This window comes from Lycium barbarum, chromosome 8 (assembly GCF_019175385.1).
Source record: "Lycium barbarum isolate Lr01 chromosome 8, ASM1917538v2, whole genome shotgun sequence".
Lineage (NCBI taxonomy): Eukaryota > Viridiplantae > Streptophyta > Magnoliopsida > Solanales > Solanaceae > Lycium > Lycium barbarum.
In genome coordinates, this window is record NC_083344.1 from 114,965,305 (window position 1) to 114,987,155 (window position 21,851).

Sequence of the window (21,851 nt, forward strand, 5' to 3'; positions counted from 1 at the left end):
GATCGAGAATGTTTGTTTCCTGATCTTCTTTTGGGGCTCGATAGTAGAAGTCCTCTTCCTCTATTGGTGAGAGGAATAATAGCTCCGGGTCTATGTGGTGCATCACCTAATCCTCTTCCTCCTACTGTACCTGTGCTTGATGGTGATCTACGTCCAGGTTCTCGGGTAGGTTCACATTGGCTCTATTTAAATCTTCTCATCCTCCTGGGAAGAGGAGGATGAGGTCTATTATTTGTGTAAGGGTTGGGATTTCACTGATTGAACCTCCATCGTTGTTACTATCTGAGTTGGGTTTTCCTCTGTCCCATTGTTGAACAGAATTAGTTGGTGGATGATCTCTAACGCCTCTATTTCTTGGATTTGCAATAGCTGGAGGGCTGTCTGAATTTGGTAGTTTGAGTATAAGCCTTGGCTTATCAGGTGGTTTAGCAAGTGGGTGCTGTCTAGCATTAGTATAGCATGTTGCCGGAGAAGCTCTAGGTCCCATGTCAGTGCCGGGATTTGGGTGGAAGGTTCCCCATGTACATTTGCGTCGCTTGTTGTGGGTCCACGTACGCATTAGGGAACTGCACTGGGGAGTAACAGTATGTTGGTTTACTAGGACTTGAACCGGCAAGAACGTCGCCTAGATGTAGTAGGTGTGCACTGGTGAGTGGATTTGGACATCTGTGGAGCTCGGGATGTGGTCTGTGGGGTATTCTGGCTGGTGGTATCTATTTCTCGTTTAGTGATTCCGGTGGTTGATACGCTCAAATTGTACCTATTAAATGATGTAAAGCGGACGATGTCAAATAAAGTAACCCAACTAGGTTGGGGTCAAATCCCACAGGGAATATGGTGTGAAAAGGTTACTAAAATCGTAGAATACTTTCTTTAGGTCTAATCTTGTATTCCGTTGGTTTTGTAGAAAATTGGTTGTTTTATGACTAATGGCTTTAGATTGTAAAATATATGGTAAAAGGAACCAAGGTTGTGTCCCCGTCAGATACGTGTATGCTATGGTGATTGGTCTTGATATACTTTTAATGGATCGTTGTATGCACTTAGCCTCTAATGGAATCTCAAATGTTTCCCAACAGTTAAAAACTATTTCTCCTTATGATTTTCCCAAATATAAAAGAGTGTATATGAAGAACGGTTAAATGTGCCAAGTAAATTCTTCTTATTCCTAAGTGAATTTATTAAACAAGGTTTAAAGCCTTGAGTTCTTTTGATTTATTCTTACCAAATCCTAAGTACTTTCCAAAGTTACATAAAGTTTATGGCTTTAATCAATGTTTGCAACCATTAATTATGAATGAAGAATGAAGAATAAATAAACCTTAATAATTCATTATACGTATATCAATCTCTATTCCCAATCACACAACACCTATCCTAGGATTCACAACCTTAGGAATTGATTTAGCTACTCATATTGAAGGAAGAACAAGAAGAGATACTTGAAATCATAATGCTCACTATTAAATGAATGGAATTGAAAGAAAGTAACTTGCAATTGTTTTGTTCTCCCCAAAAAGTTTCAAAAACTATAGAGTATTCAATGCTAAGGAATAAAACTGAAATCTGATGAATAGTCCTCTAAACAAACCCTACAAAGGGTATTTATAGTAGGCCAATTTGCTCCAAAGAAAAAATAACATCTTTGGCCCGACAAAACTTTTCACGGACCGTGAAAATGTTTCTGCTCTCTGTGAAATTGATGTTCTTCTGGCCTCAGCATCATTTTGACGCTCATTTTGACGGACCGTGAAATATTTCACGGTCCGTGGGAAATGACCGTGAATTTCCTTCTTCCAACATGAATCACTGAAACTGTTCCACAGCCAGTTTCACGAGTGGGCATAAATATCGAAAACCGAAAAACCGAACCGAACCGAATGAATTCGGTTTTTCGGTTTTCGGTTTTCGGTGTTTCGGTTCGGTTTCGGTTTTTTTAAATAGCAAATTCGGTGTTCGGTTTCGGATTTTTGGTTTTTTGGTTTTTCGGTTTAACCGAAGTTTCTTTTTTTTTTTTTTTTGAAAATTTACTACATGAATACAATTATTTTTGGGGAAAAAACATAAGTAGACAATAATATTATAATATTTACATACTCTTAGAAACTAAATATTATTAAACATTACATGGCAGGTTAAGTGTTTTATAGTAAATCAAATTGCTATATAAGGAAACCCTTCAAACGTGAATAACTCCAATACCTATTTGTTGTTCATAGTATAGCTACTTTTATACAATTTCATACTTCCTCCTTATTCTGCAAGATTTTTTTCCAGTGTTTTTTTCTTACCTTTTCTACTTCCTCCTTATTCTCAACTTCTTTCATTGTTCCATAAAAAATAAAATCTCAGTTTTCATTTGACACTACAGGATATTGAACACAAGTATAATAATAATTTGAGTGTTGATTTTTATTATATATAGTATAATAAAAATGTTATACATAGAATAATATTCGTATAATTTATTTCACCTATTATAATAAATTAGATATAACTCACATAATTTGATTATATACTATATAAAATTTTATATACCTTTGTATGGTTTTATTATACGTTGTATAATACATTATATTTTGTATATAGAAGATATTATCTTGTATGTGTGGATGATCACTATGGTTGGATTCTAAACTCATCAAACCTTCAAACATTTAGTCTAGCGTACACCACTGTAACTCGAAGCAATCAATAAGGAAAAATGGAAATAAATGGAGAGATGTGTAATCGCTAAAAAAACCGAATTAGAAAAATCGAAACCGAGCCGAACCGAACTTCAAAAAATCGAACCGAACCGAACTATTTCGGTGCGGTGTTCAGTGTCCACTTTCAAAAAATCGAAACCGAAAAACCGAACGCTCACCCCTAATTTCACGGTCCGTGGAATAATCCACGGTCTGTGTTTCTTCTCGTGGAATGACTGCTTCAGTTGTTTCCACAATGAGTTGTCTTTTGGACCTCTTTATACTAAATTTTTCAACTTCAGCCTGTCAGGCCCTTAAGTACCTGAAACATGATAAAACACGTAAAAACGACACTAACTTTCTTGAAAAACAAGTAAAACGCTTCGTTAACAGCATCAGTGGTGCAAAGGTCGGCGACGACGATGATGGTGAGGACGGAAATGTCGAGGCATAGTTGGTTTTTGGTTTTTCTGTTTCACTGTATTTTTTTGGTGGTGGAGTTTTTTTATTGTAGTGGTTCTATTTTTTCTGATTTATATTTGCACTTGCCTCATTTAAAAAGGAAAGTGTCCCGGGAAAGTACGGTTTTCAATCGTACCGGAAAAAAGGAAAAAATATTCTTCTACGTGGATGGTGCTCTAAATGGACTTATTTTAGAGTCGCCACCTAATTTTTAGGAAATTAGGAAAACCAGTTCGAAAAGGGTTCATTCAAAACGGTTAAATTTTAAAAGAATCCTAATCTAACCAAAGTATGGGTAAGGGTTCTGGTGATCTCCCGGAGAAGGTGTTAGGCACCCCGGTATTAAGGATCCGTAAAATACGGTTGACCTACGGGTTCTAATAGTATGCCTTTGTAGATATAAATTGATTGTTATAAAAACAGTTTTGTTTCCTATTTTCGCAAATAGAAATTAGGCATTTACGCAAATATACCCCGTTTCAAGAATTAAAGTGGTAAAATGTTGCCCAAAATTGGGCGTGTAGGGTGTCGGACTAGAACACTTAGGCTAATACCCGAAGGCTCTTAGCCTAACTAGATCTCTACGTAAGTCCACCCAAAAAATAGTTTTGAAAAATATTTTCAAAGTATAGAAAAAATAGTTTTTAAGAAAATAATTTAGGCATACTATTATAGTCCGTATATTAATTATAGGGACAACTACGTATATATACATCTTAAGGACAAATATTTACGAAACATGACGATAGTTTTATATTTACAAAACATAACATTACAAACCCTATACAAAACATGCTTTTAAAAAAAAATTAAAAAAATTATTTAATTTTTTTTAAAAAAATATTTTTTTATTTAAAAAAAATTATTTATATTTTTTTCGGTCAAAATTTTATGTATGAAATTTGTATATCTCGCTCAAGGCTTAAAAAGTTCGCTCAAAATTTAATGTATGAAAACGGTATGAAATGTGTATATCTCATTCAAGGCTTTAAAAATCCACTCAAAATTGTGTGTATGAAAATAATATGAAATTTGTATCTCGCTCAAGTCTTAAAATTTCGCTCACATTCTTGTGTATAAAGTTTATGTTAGATTTCTGTAAAATTAATATAACTACAACAACATTGTATACAACTTTGATACAACATTCAAGACTTAAAATAATCGCTCAAATTTTTGTGTATGAAATGTGTATATCTTACTCAAGGCTTAAAAATTTCCCTCAAATTTTATGTATGAAGAATGTATGAAGTGTGTATATCTCGATCAAGGCTTAAACGTTACACTCAAAATTTTATGCATGAGAATGGTATGAAATGTGTATATCTCGCTCAAGACTTAGAATTTTATTCACATTTTTCGTATATAATGTGCATATTAGGTTTCTGGAAAATTAATACAACTACAACAACATTTTAACAACTTTCATACAATGCTGAAAGTTTTCGCTCACAATTTTGTGTATGAAAATTATATTAAAAATTTCGCTCATACATACACATTTCATACACAAAAATTTGAGGTAATTTTTTAAGCCTTTGAGAAAAAAAAATTAAAAATATATATAAATTATTATTAAAAAAATTAAAAATTTTAATTTTTTTTAAATATTTTTTTTTAAAAAAATATTTTCTTGAAAAAAAATAAAATCGAAAAATATATGAAAACCCGTCATATTTCGTAATATATCGTTAAGTTTTGTAAATAAGGAAAAAACTTATCGTCACGTTTCGTAAATATTTCTCCTTAACATGTATATATATGTAGTTTTCCCTTAATTATATATAGTCTATTTTATTCTATATTTGCTAAGTTTTAGTCAAATTTTATTTTTTAGTCTAAGTCTAAATAATCACAATTAGTCCCACAAGTTTTGAACATTGGTCTAAATCAGTCCATATGTCATAAGTCCATAAGTTTCATAAATGTTCAAATCAGTCCCAAATTTCATAAAACTTGACAGTTTTGGTCCTTTATTTCACATCAGTCTCGAGTTTGCATTAATGCCCCAAAAATTAGTCTCGACTTTTATAATAAATTCCTTTTGGCGACTTTAAAATACGACAATCCCATAGGGGTTCCAATTGTCATAATAATTGCGCAAATAATAATTTAAAGTACGTAATTAAGGGAGATAGAGAATTTGGGCCGACCAAGACTAAAAGGAAAATGTTTATGCAATTAGGTTTGTCTCAATTCCAACGTATGTTCCATTTCGCTCCAAGTTGAGTTGACTCGATCTAGACACGTTAGTGGGCCTCGTTAGGGCCCACCAACAAGTTTTGGATGAACATAGAGGTAAAGGACATACATGACATTAGTATACGTTCACAAATTAACTAAATTCAAAATTAAAGCTATAATGATTATTACAATGCCAAAAATGAATTAACATCAAATTTGGGCCAAGCCCCACTTAATACTTTGTAATGGCAGAATAAGGAGATAACCCAAATATGCAATACGCCCATAAATGACCGCAGCAATAAACCCCACACGGACGATAGGCACAAATAATAGACCCAGACTGAAAATTTCCTATGTATAGAAGGTAATACACATGATATACCACTACATTTTATCTCAAATTTTCTAAAGTGTTGGACCTTGATATACATGATATACTAGATGATATACTTGCGCATAGAGAGCAAAACCCTTTAGAAGGGCATACCCTCCATATACACTACTCTTCCCCAATATTCTCCTTTTCGAAATAACTCATCCCAGCTACCAAAACACATCAAAGCCAGAAGGAATAGCTAAGGTTTTCAGATTTAAACCACCTAGAATCAGGCAGAATGAGCAACCAAATATGTAGTCTAAAATAATAATTTTTTGGCACAACAAATCAAGTAGTGTTCAGTTAATCAAAAATAGGACAAAGACCAACAGTTTTGCTAAGCAAATGCATATATGTCAGCCTCTAAAACTCAGTCCAGAGCAGAATTTTGGAGTCAAATGAATACTCAAAGTTAGTGGTTAATCTAACGCAAAGTTAAAGCAATGTTTAGGCAATAAAATTTCCCAAAATCGTAGTTTAAGAGGTTGATGCACAGGTTATACAAATATAGCTCATAAGCAAGGCTTTCAATCCAAACCTATTTAATTCAGTGAGATTCAAAGATGAATCAAGCACACGGGTTTTTATGGCTTCCAAAACTACAGTTTTCAAATTGCTTCTCAAGGTTTAAAATCACACAGCTTCCTATTACTAATTTAAAGTGAATCATTTTTCAAGCTAGGACAGTTTTGAACAAGTATTAGGCAGGAAAAGACCGCAAAGAAACCAGGGTTAAAAAATGCAACTAAGAAAGAAACTGGAGATGCATCATGGTCTAGCAGGTTTCCCTAATCTAGTGGTCATGTCAAAATCAAGCAAGGTCTAAGAGATGCTCAATATCACAGAGGGTTCAAAACCAATTTGCCATATCAAGCAAACTGGAGAGGGATTAGTTTAAGCAATAACAGAAAAGGCAACTTCATATTTTTAAGGAAGAAGGCTGACAATCTTGTCTTTCAAAGTGTCTCTAGCAATCAGTTTTTTAGCCTGAGCAACAAATCCTGAACTTTACAGTTATCATTTTCAAGTGTTTAGCTTACCAGGTAAGTTTTCAGTTTCTAAATGTGATAAAACAGCCAACTATAGGTGAGGAAAATCAATATATAGTCAGCCAAGTAACACATGCACACACAGAGTTCCTTCTTCTCTTTTTCCAAGTCAATTTTGAGTTTTTCAAAACCAAATGCAATGCCTTTTTAAGCTAACAGAGATACTTCATGGTTTTATAAAGAGAATTCAAATAAATGAGAAGTTGAATCTCCACAGAATCCAAACACTACATGTAATGCCAAATAATTTTTTCTAGTCAAGAACTAGTTTTTTAGACTAAGTTTTGACATTGTGAAGGAACTTCATACAAGTAGAAGGTCAAAATAAGCAATCAAATGAGTTCAAACACACACAGTTTCACAAAAAGAGACTTAAAACCCTACTTTTGACAGTTTTAGTAGCTTGCTACTCAAATAACTTAGTGATCAATGGTATACAAAAATAGGTTTTATGATCTTAACTTCAATAGCTAATTCAGGTTCCATTTCAACCCTTAACAAGAATCATAGGGAAACAGTCTTTGCATAGGAAGGGATTTCACTCAGTTTTAAGTTTTCAAACTTGGAAAAATAAGCCAAACTACAAGTTGTAGCACAATTTCCAACCACATTTTGCTACAATATAGTCAAATAGGTCCATTCCTTATAATTTTTAGTCTTAAGAGCCTGGTTCAGCAAATAGCAAGCTTTAGCTTTAGACAAATAAGTTCAAGACAATGTTAAGTTACAAGCTGATACCAATTTCAATGCACAAAAAGTGTGTTCCAAACCAAATTGATTACAATTATCCCAAGCAATTCCTTAATGAACATAGTTTAGTCTAAAAGTAAATTTTGAGGCAAGTTCACTCATTACAGATCACATAGCCAAACAATTTTCCACAAAATTCCAATGGTTCCCACAAAATTTAAGGAAAGAACTTATAAAGGGTATATGATCCTACTCCAGGTCATAGAGGTATACATAACTGAACACACACCAGATTACAACAAAACAAAAAAAGTGGACAAATGCACACTTTAAGATCATTTGTAAGCAAGGAGAGACAAAACTGAAACTCAGCAAAGATATTTGAAGTTATTTTCTACTTAAGATGTCCAGTAATTCAGTTTCCAGAGAGGAAACAAAAACCAAGTGTTTTGAAGTCTCCATGAAGACAAACAGTTCTGCACACTTAGAACACACAGAGAAAAGGGAAAACAACCTTTACAAATTCTGAAGTTGCATATCAACTATGATACTGATTTGAACCTTTTACACTTACTTTTGGAAAACATGATTCATTTTTAATCTTGTTATAACTTAGGTGATTCCAAACAAAGCAAGTACCAAAATAAAAACAAAAAAGAACCTTTCTGGCCTATTTTATCACTTGAGCCTTTCAAAAGTTTTAGATAAGAACAAATGCTAGTCTGCATAGACTAATAAGAATATAGTTTAGCAAAACAAATACCAATTTTATGATTAGCACCACTTAGTTAATTCTAGGGTCTCATAACTTCTACAAATCATACTCAAGACTAATATCAACCTAATAACACTTAGGTCCTAACTAAGTTCAAAATAACAAGATTATGGCACAGAAAACACATCCAGTGATTTCAAAGGCCAAAACAGTGTCAAGATAACACTTCATACTCTCAATCAACGCAAAAGACCATAAGAGACAAAGCCAACAAATTCTTATTCCAGGATGTCAATAAAACAGTAATCTAGGACAAAAATAGACCCTATATTCCATCTAAAGCTATTTCCAAAGCAAGAATCCTTCAAAACACTTTATGTCATCACTCCTGGCCATACTATAACTCAGAATTTGTAAGTCCAAATTTCCATAGTCTAAAAAACTAACAGAACAGTAAATATAGAGGTTCCAAATAACTCTTTTTTAAAAAAAAAATCAAATAGCCATTTTTTATTCCTAATCATGTTAAACAACACTAAAAGCATTCAAACAATCTCATTATCTCATTTAACACACTTAAACAGTTTCAAAAGTCAAATAACACAACATGATTCAAACAATATAAATGGCAATATAAACAAAAAGAAGAAGAATGAAATAGGCTTAAAATGGTAGTATTGCCTTTTTGTAGGGCAACCAGAAGATCAAAATGGGGATTGAGTCTTCAAACTTCAAACACCAACAACCAAATACCCTTAAACAACCCTTTACTCTTAGGTTTTCCCCAAAAACTAGTAGTATTTTATATGGTCTTGTAGTATATTGATAGGATTATAGTGTGTATCAAGTTCTATTATATTTGTATATGTAGTTAAGTGGGGTAGTATATAAATATATGTAAAGCTAGTGTAGAAACTTAGTGAGAATTTCAACCTTAGCCTTGGGGGAAGAAAATTGGGGATCCCTTTTTAGTCATGAACACTAGATATTTATAGGAAAATAGTGGGAACCCTAAAGACCAAAATAGAAAGTTCTAGGTGCCCCCCCCCCCCCCCCCCTCCAAACAGATTTTCCCACCATTTCAACCTAATTCGAAAACAAATTTCAAATTTCCATAACAACTCAGCAAATTCCTCAACCAGCTATACTGAATGTACTACTCCCCAATCATAAAACAGCACATATCACAAAAAATAACCAATTTTATCCTAAAAATTCAAATAAAATCAAATAAATCAGCAAAATACTAGCATAGTACACTTAGTCACCAATAAGACAAAAGAACCAGTACTTCCAACGTATACATTGTACAGATAGGATAGAAATCCTAAAATTAGTACCCGAATCATTCGAATCTCTTGGGAAATTACCCTAGGTCCTCTGTTTATAGTACATGGTGTACAAGTTGGCTAGGAACTCTTGATTCCGGCCATGACAACCCCGTACTCAGAGAATCTGAGCAACATCCCCATTAATCGACTTAATTCGAGCCCAACTAATCATGCAATCACACAATTCGGTCAGTAAACATTGCTACGAAATATTTATAGTATTCTTTTTACTTAATCATGAGTCTAAGTCCCCCAAAAAATTCAAATAAAAAAACAAAAACAAAAAATAGAGGGGGAATGAAGTCAAATTAGGGCCAGTGCTACTTGCAGAGACTTGAAATTATGATGTTTTCATTTGACAAGATATCAAACCAAGTTGTATTATTACAAGTGATATGATCTTTGTGTAGTAGCAATCATTTGAACCTTTCTATGCAATGACTCGTGCATTGACTTGAGAATTTGAACTTTGATATTTCTCGTCAACGTTCATTTAAATATCATGCAGTGACTTGAGTAGTTTAATTTCTATACATTGGCATGTAAAAGAATTTATACTATCAAGTCATGTAAAAGCAATTATCTAAAACTTTCTGTTGCAAGCACTGGGTGATGATTTAACTATTATAACCTATTACAAGTGGTATAAAAAGCCAAGTTAGCGTGAAAATTATTTATACTATCGATGTATATAATTTAAATTCCTTTTATTTTCATTTAAAATTGAAATTCGATGCAATTATAGTAAGAAAAATATTACTTTATAATATTGTGTATGTTGAACACGTCTAAATATGCTAGTTTTTCTCTCTATTCCACCTCAAATCACACCTAAAGTTAGGTCTTTTAAATGGTATAGATATTAATGGGCTTATGAAATATAAGTTGATCCAAAAAGGTATTTATTTAGGAAAAATTACTTGCCATAGCTTCTTTTTAAGCATATTTAATGAACATAACTACCATTTGTTTTTATTATTAATAATAACTTAAAACTTTTCATTATTACCAATTATAGCTACCATGGTAAAAAAGGTAAAACATACACAAATATACCTAAAATCACGTTGCCCAATCCCTGTTCCCCCTTTTAACGGTACAATTACATACTCACACATTAATTAGGATTCTCTCTCTTTAATTACTCAAAATTTTAGCCGTTTTTTTCTCTTCAGTTTTTTCCCATTACTTTCTACCTTCAATCACGTTTCATCCACGATTCAACCACGATTTTGTGCCCTAAATTCTCGGGTGCTTGTGTATTTGTGTATGTACTTTTATATATATTGTGTATTTTTCATTTTTTAATGTTACTATTCTTATAATTTTAACTTAAATCAAAGTTTAATTTTCAAGTGTTAATCACTAAATCATTTTTCTAATGGCTTATCAAACCACACCTAATAGGAGAGTAACTAGAGGTATAACACATAGTGTTCAAAATTTAGATTTTTCGACCTTTGATTTGGGTATTTCTCAACAAAAAATCAATGTTGATGCAGCTTCTGCTGAGAAAGAATATGCTGAGATTAGATCAAAGAAAATACATGATCCTAAGAGAAAAGCGAGTCTTCAACTACGTATTTCTGAGACCAAAAAAGCTTCTGTTACAACATTAGAGAGGAGAAATACATCTGAAGTTGATTCTGCTAAAAAGGGGAAGAATGTTGTTGTTGATAAAGATTTACTAGCAGCAAAATTATCAGTGAAGAATCAAGTATTTTTTCATTTTTTGATTATGTATTTGAACGCATACGTAATTTTTTATAAATGTATGTTTTGATTATTCTTTTTTTGATTTTCATGTTGATGTCGGATTTATCATATTTTCTATTTATATTTATGTTTTAAACGCATACGTTAATCTATATGAATGTATGTGTTGATTTTTTTTAGTTGTGAGACTCGTATGTTTTTGCGAGATAGATGTTGTATTTTAATTGTGTATTTGTTGACATCTAGTATTTTCTCAGATTTTATAGATTTTTTTCATTATATGTATGTCTATTTTTCTTCCCATAAAACTTAGGTCTAAATATATATGTGTTGCTGTTTATGTATTTTTGATTGTTTTTTTAACTTGCTTCTTATGGGAACATTTTTTTCTAAAGTATCACTACAAGAAAAATTATATTTGGCAATATTGTTTTTTTTTTGCCATAGATTTATTATTGTTGTAAAAAGTACTTTTGGCAACAAAAAAAAATATTTTGTTGCATGAAATTTTCCCAACGGCTGTTATTGCAACAACGTGTAACAACTTTTTTTTTTATTGCCAAAAGTACTTTTTGCAATAATAATCAATACTATGGCAACAAAATTAAATTCTTTAGCAATAAAAAAATCATTTGTCAACAATAAAAATAAGTTGTTGCCAAATATGAAAATTTTTGTTGCAATTTCTATACTTTCTTATAGTGTATGTATGTTTATTTTGTGTTGTAGTTTTTAAATTTTAAGAACCAATAATCTTTTTTTATATTTTTTTTAATATTCAGTCATATGTATTTTTTAGTATACGATGTGTATTTGTTCTCATATTATTAATTATTTTTTAAAGGATCTAAATTCATGTTGAAACGTCCTCCAACTGGTCCAGTACGTATTAAAGCATACATGAATAAAAAAATCAGAGATGATTTGATGGACAAACTTATTGATGAATAGTTTGAGATGTTTGAGAACACTGATTTTTGTAAATATTTGGATATGCCGGTTGAATCCGAGGTTCATTGTCAACTGTTTAAATGTCTGATGATTAGGGAGTTGAAACGTAGTTCGAAGGATGCTTTTGTTATTGATATCAATGGGACCGAACTCACATTTACTCTATTTGATTTTGCATTAATTACTGGGCTCAAGTGTTATGGTGAGGAAATTGAATTTCCGGATGTTGAGAACAAATTCATGACAAAGTATTTTCCTAGGGCAATAAAAAATGTTTTAAAGATGTCGTTAAACAAGTGTTTTGAAGATCAGGATTGGGGTGTCGGGGCTAATGTTGATAGAGATGCTGTTAGGATTGCGATCTTATATTTCATCCATAATTATTTACTGTCCAGTGAAAAGAGAAACGTGACAGTACCAAAAAAACATTTTGATTTGGTTGTGAGTGGACGATATGTAGATTATACATGGGGTAAAGAAGCATTCGATGATCTGATTGTTAGTTTTCACAACAGGATGCAAAAGATACTTCAGTTTTACTGTCTTCGGGGTTTTCCGTATGCTATGCAAGTTTGGATATACGAGTGTTGTTCCAACATTGACCCCAATTTAGCTGTTAAGACAGGAAACCGAATTCCAAGAATGTTCAACTGGAAAACAATTAACACACAACCTACGGTTTCCTTACTCATTTCGGGCATGTTCAGAGAAGGTGTTTCTAAGGTAGAATTTCTAAAATAAAATACATTCTTATTACTTAATCCTTATTCATAATATGTTTTTGCCAAGTACATGTTTCTTAACTACTATCTTCATAGAAATACATTGTTTGACAGTAGTCATACTTTTCTATTGCAATGTATTTTAACAAATACAGGTCTGACAAATACATGACTGATAGTTGCAATGTTTTCCAAATTTACAGGATCACATTAACTTTAGGAACATTGTTTGTTATATCCCTTATTTTACACATTCGGATATTTCAAGGTGGTCGTAGTAGGTGAAGGGCAAGACTATGTTTCAAAAAATTTTTAATATACAAGTTGTTTATTAGAATGGAAATATTGATAAAGGTCAAAGGTAAAAAGGAAAATTCACAAAATGGCTCATGGTAATATTGCGAAATGCCAGGGGCAAAATGGGAATTTCACAAGAAGTCTTGAGAATTCTTGAAGAAGCCAAGTTGGCCGTGTGGCATATAAGTATATGTCCACATTTTTATTTAATGAGGCTAATTATATATATATATATATATATATATATATATATATATATATATATATATATATATATATATATATGGACCAAGCTTGTTACATAAGCCAAGTGGTCATATTTGCTATTTTAAGAAAGTTCAAGAAAAAGGGAGAAGGGACATGTGTCCACTTATTACTTGTGGGAGGCACCTATATATATATATATATATATATATTAGCAAGAGACAATTATCTAGAGGTTTAATTTTCTTACAACATAAGAAGACTTGGAAAAAAAAAATAGAGAAGGAGAAGAGAGGGCCATTCGGCCAAGACTCCAAAAAAATGGTGTCATGGAATTGATCAAGAAAAATTATTTCTTCTAGAATTTCAACTAATTGGGAGGTCCTCATTAACATGAAGGAGTTGTTGGAGTAAGCCAAGCATTAATTTGGGAGATTTACAAACCCTAGCCAAGTAAGAAGACAAGTGGAGTAAGGTAAGGTTTAATCTTCTTTTATATATGTTATGGATGATTTATGTACGTTGTTGTATGTAGAAATGGATGGAATTCATGAAATATGTATGTGTATGGTTGTGGTCGTGTGAGTGGTGGTGGTGTAGAAGTGATGAATTAATTTTATTTAGTAGTTTGATTGTTGTGTTGTGGGTTCCATGATGTAAAATGAAGGTTTGGTGGCTTGAAATGAATTTGAAATCGTTTGTGCATTATTGAAGAAGTTAGTGTGACATTAGTGTGGTTTCTTATATTTGTAAGAATAAATTTGTTAATGTATGGGTTGTTGATATAACTCATGAATTTGGAGTTAAGAGATGTGTTTGGAAGATTGTAAGTTGGGTTGTTGTGATTGAGTTTGAAAGAAGGAAATAGGTTGTTATTGTTCTTGTTGAATTTGGAAAGTGTCGGGTGAAGTAGTATGTTGATTGGGTTGTTTTGAGTATTATGTGAATTGAATTGAATATAAATGAAATGTCGTTGAATTGATTGTGGATGTTGTTGGCACGATTGTTGGTATTGTTGTTGATAGTTTGGCCGAGTTAAATTCTCGGATTGTTGATTGATGATTTGGGCCGAGTTAGATTCTCGGGGATGGTATATTTACAAGGGAGATGCTGCCGAAATTTCGGCAGATCATAAGTGAATTTATTTGAAGGATTAAGACAAGTATATGATGATGAGTCTAATGATTGTGTCAATCTTCTTGAAGGTAGACTAGCGATAGCGAGCTTGGACAATTAAGCGTAGCTAATAGGACGTGGAGCAGGTATGTTAAGGCTCGTCCCTTTCTTCAAGGCATGATTCCGATGTTATGACTTCATAATTGTTTTCATATCTTCCTTGTTTTTAAAAGTTAGATGTTTATGATTCCAAGGCATGATTCTCTTCCCGATAACTCGTAAATGTTTTTCCAAAGTGCCCGTATTCTCCCAAAAGAGAGGTTTATGATTTTGTAAGCTCTTATGACAACAACGACGGATATGTTTTACAATGATAATGATGATGTCAAGGATGAGAATATTTCTACAATGACTACGATGAAAATGATTTTAGGTTTAAAGGTTTTTGTAAGGGACAATGTCTATAATTTTCTTATACTAACTCGGATTGACTCGCAACGTGGTTATGATCTGATTCTATGTTCACTTAACGCTGTTATTCGTTGCTAATCTCATCTTATAATAATTGTTCCTTCAAGGTGAGACAAAGCCATGATGATTATTCCATAATATAATCGGAGGTTACCGACCTTACGTCACTCCGATAGATACATGACTTTCTTTGGGCTCTCATGCATGCTGCTTATATGATATATGTATATGATATATGTATACGCATATGGGGAATATGGGGGAAAAGGGACATATGTTGCGCTATAGACGCATTTCCACCTGGTCAGTTGGCGTTCAGTTTTATATGTTTGTATTTGTTAGGTTATTGCACAGGTATTGGCTCATATAGCAAAAGAGCATCCAAAAGAACAAGTTACACCACAAAAGAATGTGGGAAAGACTAGCTTTAATGATTTTGTGGATCTTGGTGCAAAAGTTTGTGACGTGCAACCTATATCTGAGTGGTATCTCCCCGACGAAGCTTGGCCAAGTCAAACTCCTGGAAAAGAGACAATTCCTCATCCATCAGTTCCTGGGACTATACGGCCCGGAAAATACTAGACCTCACCATGGTGCACAGAATTTGGTATGTATTTACATCTTTTTGTTGTTTGCTATATATTTTTTAAAATGGAGCAACTGTTGATTTTTTTTTTCACAAATACACAGGTAGCAGTTCGGGCAAGCAACAAATGCCTTTGTTTGACAAGAAACACCCCTTTCATCAATTTCCCATTACCGATGTGTTGGACCTTGATGTATTTGAAGAATTCTGTGAATAGCTTAACAAGGGAATGCTCAAAAGGCATGACGCCAAGTATGTTTGTAAGGATTTTATGAATTTTGGAATAATTATGAATGTGTCCCTTTTTTCATAATGAATTTGTGTTTTTTTTTCCAGGAAAAATTATGAAGATCATTATAGAAAAAACATGGCAGCTTTCGAGGATGATGTCACGACCCAATTCGCGAGTCGTGGTGGCACCTACATTATCCCTCCGAGTAGGCGAACCACATTACTAATAACAAATTAAATAAGCGGAAAATTAAATAAGAATAATTATCAAGTCTTAAATACTTATCATAACTAGAAATGTCACGACAACCCCAAAATCTGGTCAAAGAGTACAAGAGCGCTAACATAGTACGGAATATAAGTTTGAAAATACCCGAAGGCTACATATTGTCTGTCGAATACAAAAACATAAATAAATAGAGGAGGTCCTTTAGGGGCCACGGATGACCAAGTAGCTCACCCTGAATGACTGAAAGATGTCACCCTCGCGTATCAGCCACGAGGTGTAGAACTGCAGCCTGGATCATACTCTGCACTCAACAAAAGTGCAACAAGAGTAGTATCAGTACAACACTAGTACCGGTAAGCATCATAGGCCGACAATGATTAGATAACGCATGAAGAAGTGGAAACTAACAAGTAGCACATAGAGCAAACAAGTATGGTCACATATAATATACAAGTACAGTGTAAAGGAATCATGAAATCAACTAAGACATATATAGTTCACCAGATGATCAGTCAAATGTATGAGTGAATGAATGCAATGCAATGCAACAGTCACCTCTCTCACTCCACTCTCGTACACACATGCTAAGGGCAGTGCCTCAAAGCCATGACCCATGGGGGACCCGCGAAGTCCATGTACCACTCGTGCTCTCCGGCAGAAACCTCGGAGGCTTTCAATCACTCTCAATCTCCGACAAGGACTTCGGAGTCTCTCTGTCACTCTCAATCTCCGGCAAAAACCTCGGAGTATCTCAATCACTTAGCTCACCATCATCACAAGAATAATATGGAAGGCATGTCATGCATGATATCAGTCTCAACAATATCACCAACGTACAATCAACAAATACAAGTCATATTAATGTTATCATTCCTTTTCATATGATGAGGGAGCTAGTATATGACAGAGATACAAACAGGTGATAATCACAGAAAATAACACATATGGCGACAAGCCCACATAACAGCTGACAGAGCCAACCTAATTGGAATCCACCTCCACTTCATGCCCGAAGGCCTATATGCTATCCCCGTCACTTTCTACAACTACATGCGATTCTCTAATCAGAGTCTAACTAAAGTAGACCGTAACCTACCTCAACGCCGAACAAGTGCCACGAACAATCAAACCAAAGCCTTCCCTTTGCGTAGAGCCTCTGAACGATCAAAATCTATCAAATATGCGATCTACGTTAGAATACAAATCTAAGGACACCCATATTGCTATAATTATATCTGAAACCCAAAAACGACCTTAAAAAGTGACCATGGACCCATAAGGGCAGAACTAAAATTTTGTTGAAAAATCATATCACCCATAACCTAAGGTCATATATCCAGAAAATTAGTCAATTTCATCCATAAATAGTCTCTCAAATCCTAAATTCTTATCTCTTAAGACTAGGGCTTAAAACCTTCAATTATCTCAAAATCTTAATTGTCATGAATTTGAAGGTGTGCATATAATTCAATACAATTTATGAATATCCAATAGATTAATTATCACATCCCAAAAATACTAAACATGGAAGAAAATTACTACATCTCTGTATAAAAGTGAAAATGCGGAAGCTTTTAACATCAACACTATCTGAACGTTCCATGCTAGCAGTTCACTTAAAAATCATAAAAATATGCATCCCACCAAGTAACCTCTCACTGCCCCGTTAGTTAGTCCCCCATCATTACCTAATCATTTGCTAAGTTTTGTTGGTTAATGCTTTCCTAATTCAATTCATTTATTTTCTTTTTAGCAATCCGAAAAGATACGTCCAAAGTGTGCATAGCAATAGGTAATAATCCAATGATGATACAAGTAACAGCAATAGGCACGAGATATTGATTGTAAACTAGTTGTTCTCTGCATTTTGTATCTTGCAATTTAGTTACTAGTGACATCAATAATTACTCTTAAAAAAACCCTTAGTAATAGTAATCAAATGATCTTCCAATCATTGGTTCATTAAATAAATTATGCACTTTCCAAAGGCCTCTATATAATAATCAACAAATAAGTGCATGATATGAACTAACACAAAATAATACCTGAAGCTTAAAACCAGTGAATTAATCACTGTGTCGTACGCCAAAACCTCTTGAGCAGCCCCTTTGTTTATTTTTCTTTAAGAGTCAAAGCTCATTTACCCTAATATTTGTATCCCCACAACCACTATAACGTGGTTTCAGCCAGAATATGTAATGGGCTTGGCCCACTTCTTTACCATAATAGCCTCCCTATTTTACTTATTCAATTAACCACTTTGTTTTATTTAAAAATTATCCACTCCGCCAAATACTATATTTACCAACTTATACCTTATATCTGTGAAACTCATATTCTTATAAAGAAACTATTCACACATATTAAATAAATATATTTCAAAAGTACCCGCCAATTAAATCATCGTGCCACCAGTTTCCACAAGCCAAGAATACCATTTAAAGCTACGGAAAGGGTATTTTAACGAAAAAGAGTCCAAAAGTGCTAAACGACCAAACGGGTCGTTACATTAGATACCAATCAAACAATCGCTCGTCCTTGAGTGACAAGGGAAATATGGAGAAAAGGGTACCTGAACTGTCGAACAACTGAGGATATCTACTCCGCATATCCGCCTCGGTCTCTCAAGTGGCCTCCTCAATCGGATGGTGCTTCCACTGCACCTTGACCGAAGCAATATCCTTGGACCTTAACTTTCTCACTTACCTATCTAGGATTGCCATCGGCTCTTCCTCAAAGGATAGATTCTGATCTAGTAGTACCGAATCCCACTGAATGATATAAGACCCGTCTGAATGGTACTTCTTCAGCATGGAAACATGGAATACCGGATGAACACCTGCCAAAACTGGTGGCAAAGTGAACTCATAAGCCACCTCGCCAACACGACGAAGAATCTCAAAAGGGCCAATAAACCTCGAGCTCAACTTGCCCTTCTTCCCAAATCGCATCGCATCCTTGATGGGTGAAACCTTCAATAGGACATGCTCACCAACCATGAACTCCATATCACGAACCTTCCGGTCAACATACTCCTTCTGCCTACTCTGAGCTGCCAGAAGCTTTTCTTGAATAAGTTCCACCTTGTCCAAAGACTCTCTCAGCAAATCTGTACCCCAAGGTTGAACCTCAAAAGCATCAAACCACCCAATAGGAGAACGACACCTCCTACCATGTAAAGCCTCGAATGGCGCCATATCAATAATGGAATGGTAGCTATTATTGTACGCGAACTCTGCCAAGGGTAAGAATTTGTCCCAATGACCAGCAAAATCAATAACACAAGCCCTCAACATATCCTCAAGCACCTGAATAGTCCTCTCGGATTGACCATCTGTCTGCAGGTGGAACGCGGTGCTAAGATCTAACTAAGTTCCCAATTCCTTCTGTAATGTCCTCCAGAAATGGGAAGTAAACTGAGTGCCTCTGTCGGAAATGATGGAAATAGGAACCCCGTGCAATCGCACTATCTCTCAAATGTAAATCCTGGCCAACTTCTCTTCATTATAAGTAATCTGAACCGGAATGAAGTGTGCGGATTTAGTCAACCTATCCACAATAACCCAAATCGAATCAAACTTGCCCAGAGTCTTCAGAAGACCAACTACGAAATCCATAGCAATCCTCTCCCACTTCCAATCGGGAATGGGCATCTTCTGAAGCACACCACCTGGTCTCTAGTGTTCATACTTAACCTGCTGGCAATTCGAACACTGGGCAACAAAATCCACAATGTCTCTCTTCATCCTACCCCACCAGTAGTGCTGTCTCAAATCACGATACATCTTTGTTGCACCTGGATGAATGGAATACCTGGAACTATGAGCCTCTTTCAAGATCAACGGAATCAAATCACCAACTCTAGGAATGCAAATGCGCCCCTTAATCCTCAAAACACCCTCATCATCAAGAATAACCTCCTTGTCTTCTCCACTTAGAACCTTATCCCGAATCTTACATAATTTCACATCCTCAAACTGCTGGGCCCTAATCTGCTCCAAAAGAGACGACCTCGCCTCCACACAAGCTAGAACCTTACCAGGTTCTGAAACATCAAGTCTCACCATACCATTAGCCAAACACTGCACCTCCATGGCTAAAGGACGCTCTCTCACAATCAAATGTGCTAAGCTACCCATACTCACTGCCTTTCGGCTCAACGCATCAGCTACCACATTAGCCTTTCCCGGATGATAAAGAATGGTGATATCATAATCCTTAAGAAACTCCGTCCATCTATGTTGCCTCGAATTTAGATCCCGCTGATTAAATATATGCTGAAGACTACGGTGATCCGTGAACACCTCACAATGGACTTCATACAAGTAATGCCTCCAAATCTTCAAAGCGAAGACTACTGTAGCTACCTCCAAGTCATGAGTGGGGTAGTTCTTTCTCGTGAACCTTCAACTGTCTCGAAGCATACGCGATCACCTTACCCTCTTGCATCAACACACATCCCAAGCCAATGCGTGAAGCATCACAATAAACAGTAAAGTTCTTTTCCTCCACCGGTAAAGCCAAAATCGGGGCTGAAGTCAATAAAGCCTTAAGCTTTTGAAAGATATCCTTACACTCATCGGACCACTGGAAAGACACATTCTTTTGAGTCAACCTAGTCAAATGGGAAGCAATAGATGAAAATCCCTTCACAAATCAGCGATAATAACTCGCAAGGCCTACGAAGCTCCGAATCTCAGTGACCAAAGTAGGCCTGGCCCAATCTATAACCGTCTCGATCTTTTTGGGATCTGATACGCTCAAATTACACCTATTAACGGCGTAAAGCGGAGGTTGTCAAATATAGTAACCCAAACAAGGTTGGGGTCGAATCCCACAGGGAATATGGAGAGAAAAGGATACTAATTGTATGCGATACTAGTCTTTAAAGGCTTTTGTCCTATTCCTGATAGTTTGAAATATTTGTTGAGTAATGTAATTGAATATTTTGACTTGAATTGTACTTAATGCGAGAGAGAGACTAAGGTTGTGTTCCCCATTTTGATTAGATATTATGCTTCAGGTTTCAATGTGATATACTTCTAATGGTTGTTCTAAGAGTATGCACTTGATCTCTTAAGGACTTTCTAATGTTTCCCAACAGTTAGACCGTATTTTCTATTTATGATTTTTCCAAATGTAAAAGAGTTAAAATCGAAGAGCGACCAATAATGCCAATTTAGACTTGTTCTTATCCCTAAGTTAGTCTATTAAACGAGGGTTAACGCCCCGAGTCATTATTATTCAATCTTACCATACTGACTCTCTTTTGCCAAGAAAAGTTAATATAATGGCTTAGGCTAATGCTTGCAATCATTACCCAACGCTAATGCACAAAGATAGAATAAATACTAACAACCATTATGCATATATCAGTAGTAGAAACCCATTCACATAATATCCATCATGGGATCCACAACCTTAGAATTAAAATTAGCTACTCATCATTTTGGTTAACAAAGAAAGCTTAAAAGTTAACATAATATACTTACAATGCTAATACAATACGGAATGAAAGTGAAGTTGTTGCTTTAAATGCTCCAACCACTTCAAATATTCAAGACTTAAAGTTAATGTTCCCCAAGAAAAATCAGAATAATGAATTAAAACCCAACTTTAAGTATTTATAGGGCCAAAAATCGCGCCAAGTTTCTGGACAAAAACACCCTTACGCGGCATTGTTACGGACCGTAACACAGGTTACGGTCCGTCCTTCGGTTTTGTCCTTTGTCAGCTTGAAATCACGGCTTCTTGCGACGGATCGTAACACAAGTTACGATCCGTATCTTCCAGCGGATCATGGCCTTAGTCTTCAGTGGCCAATGCGTTAC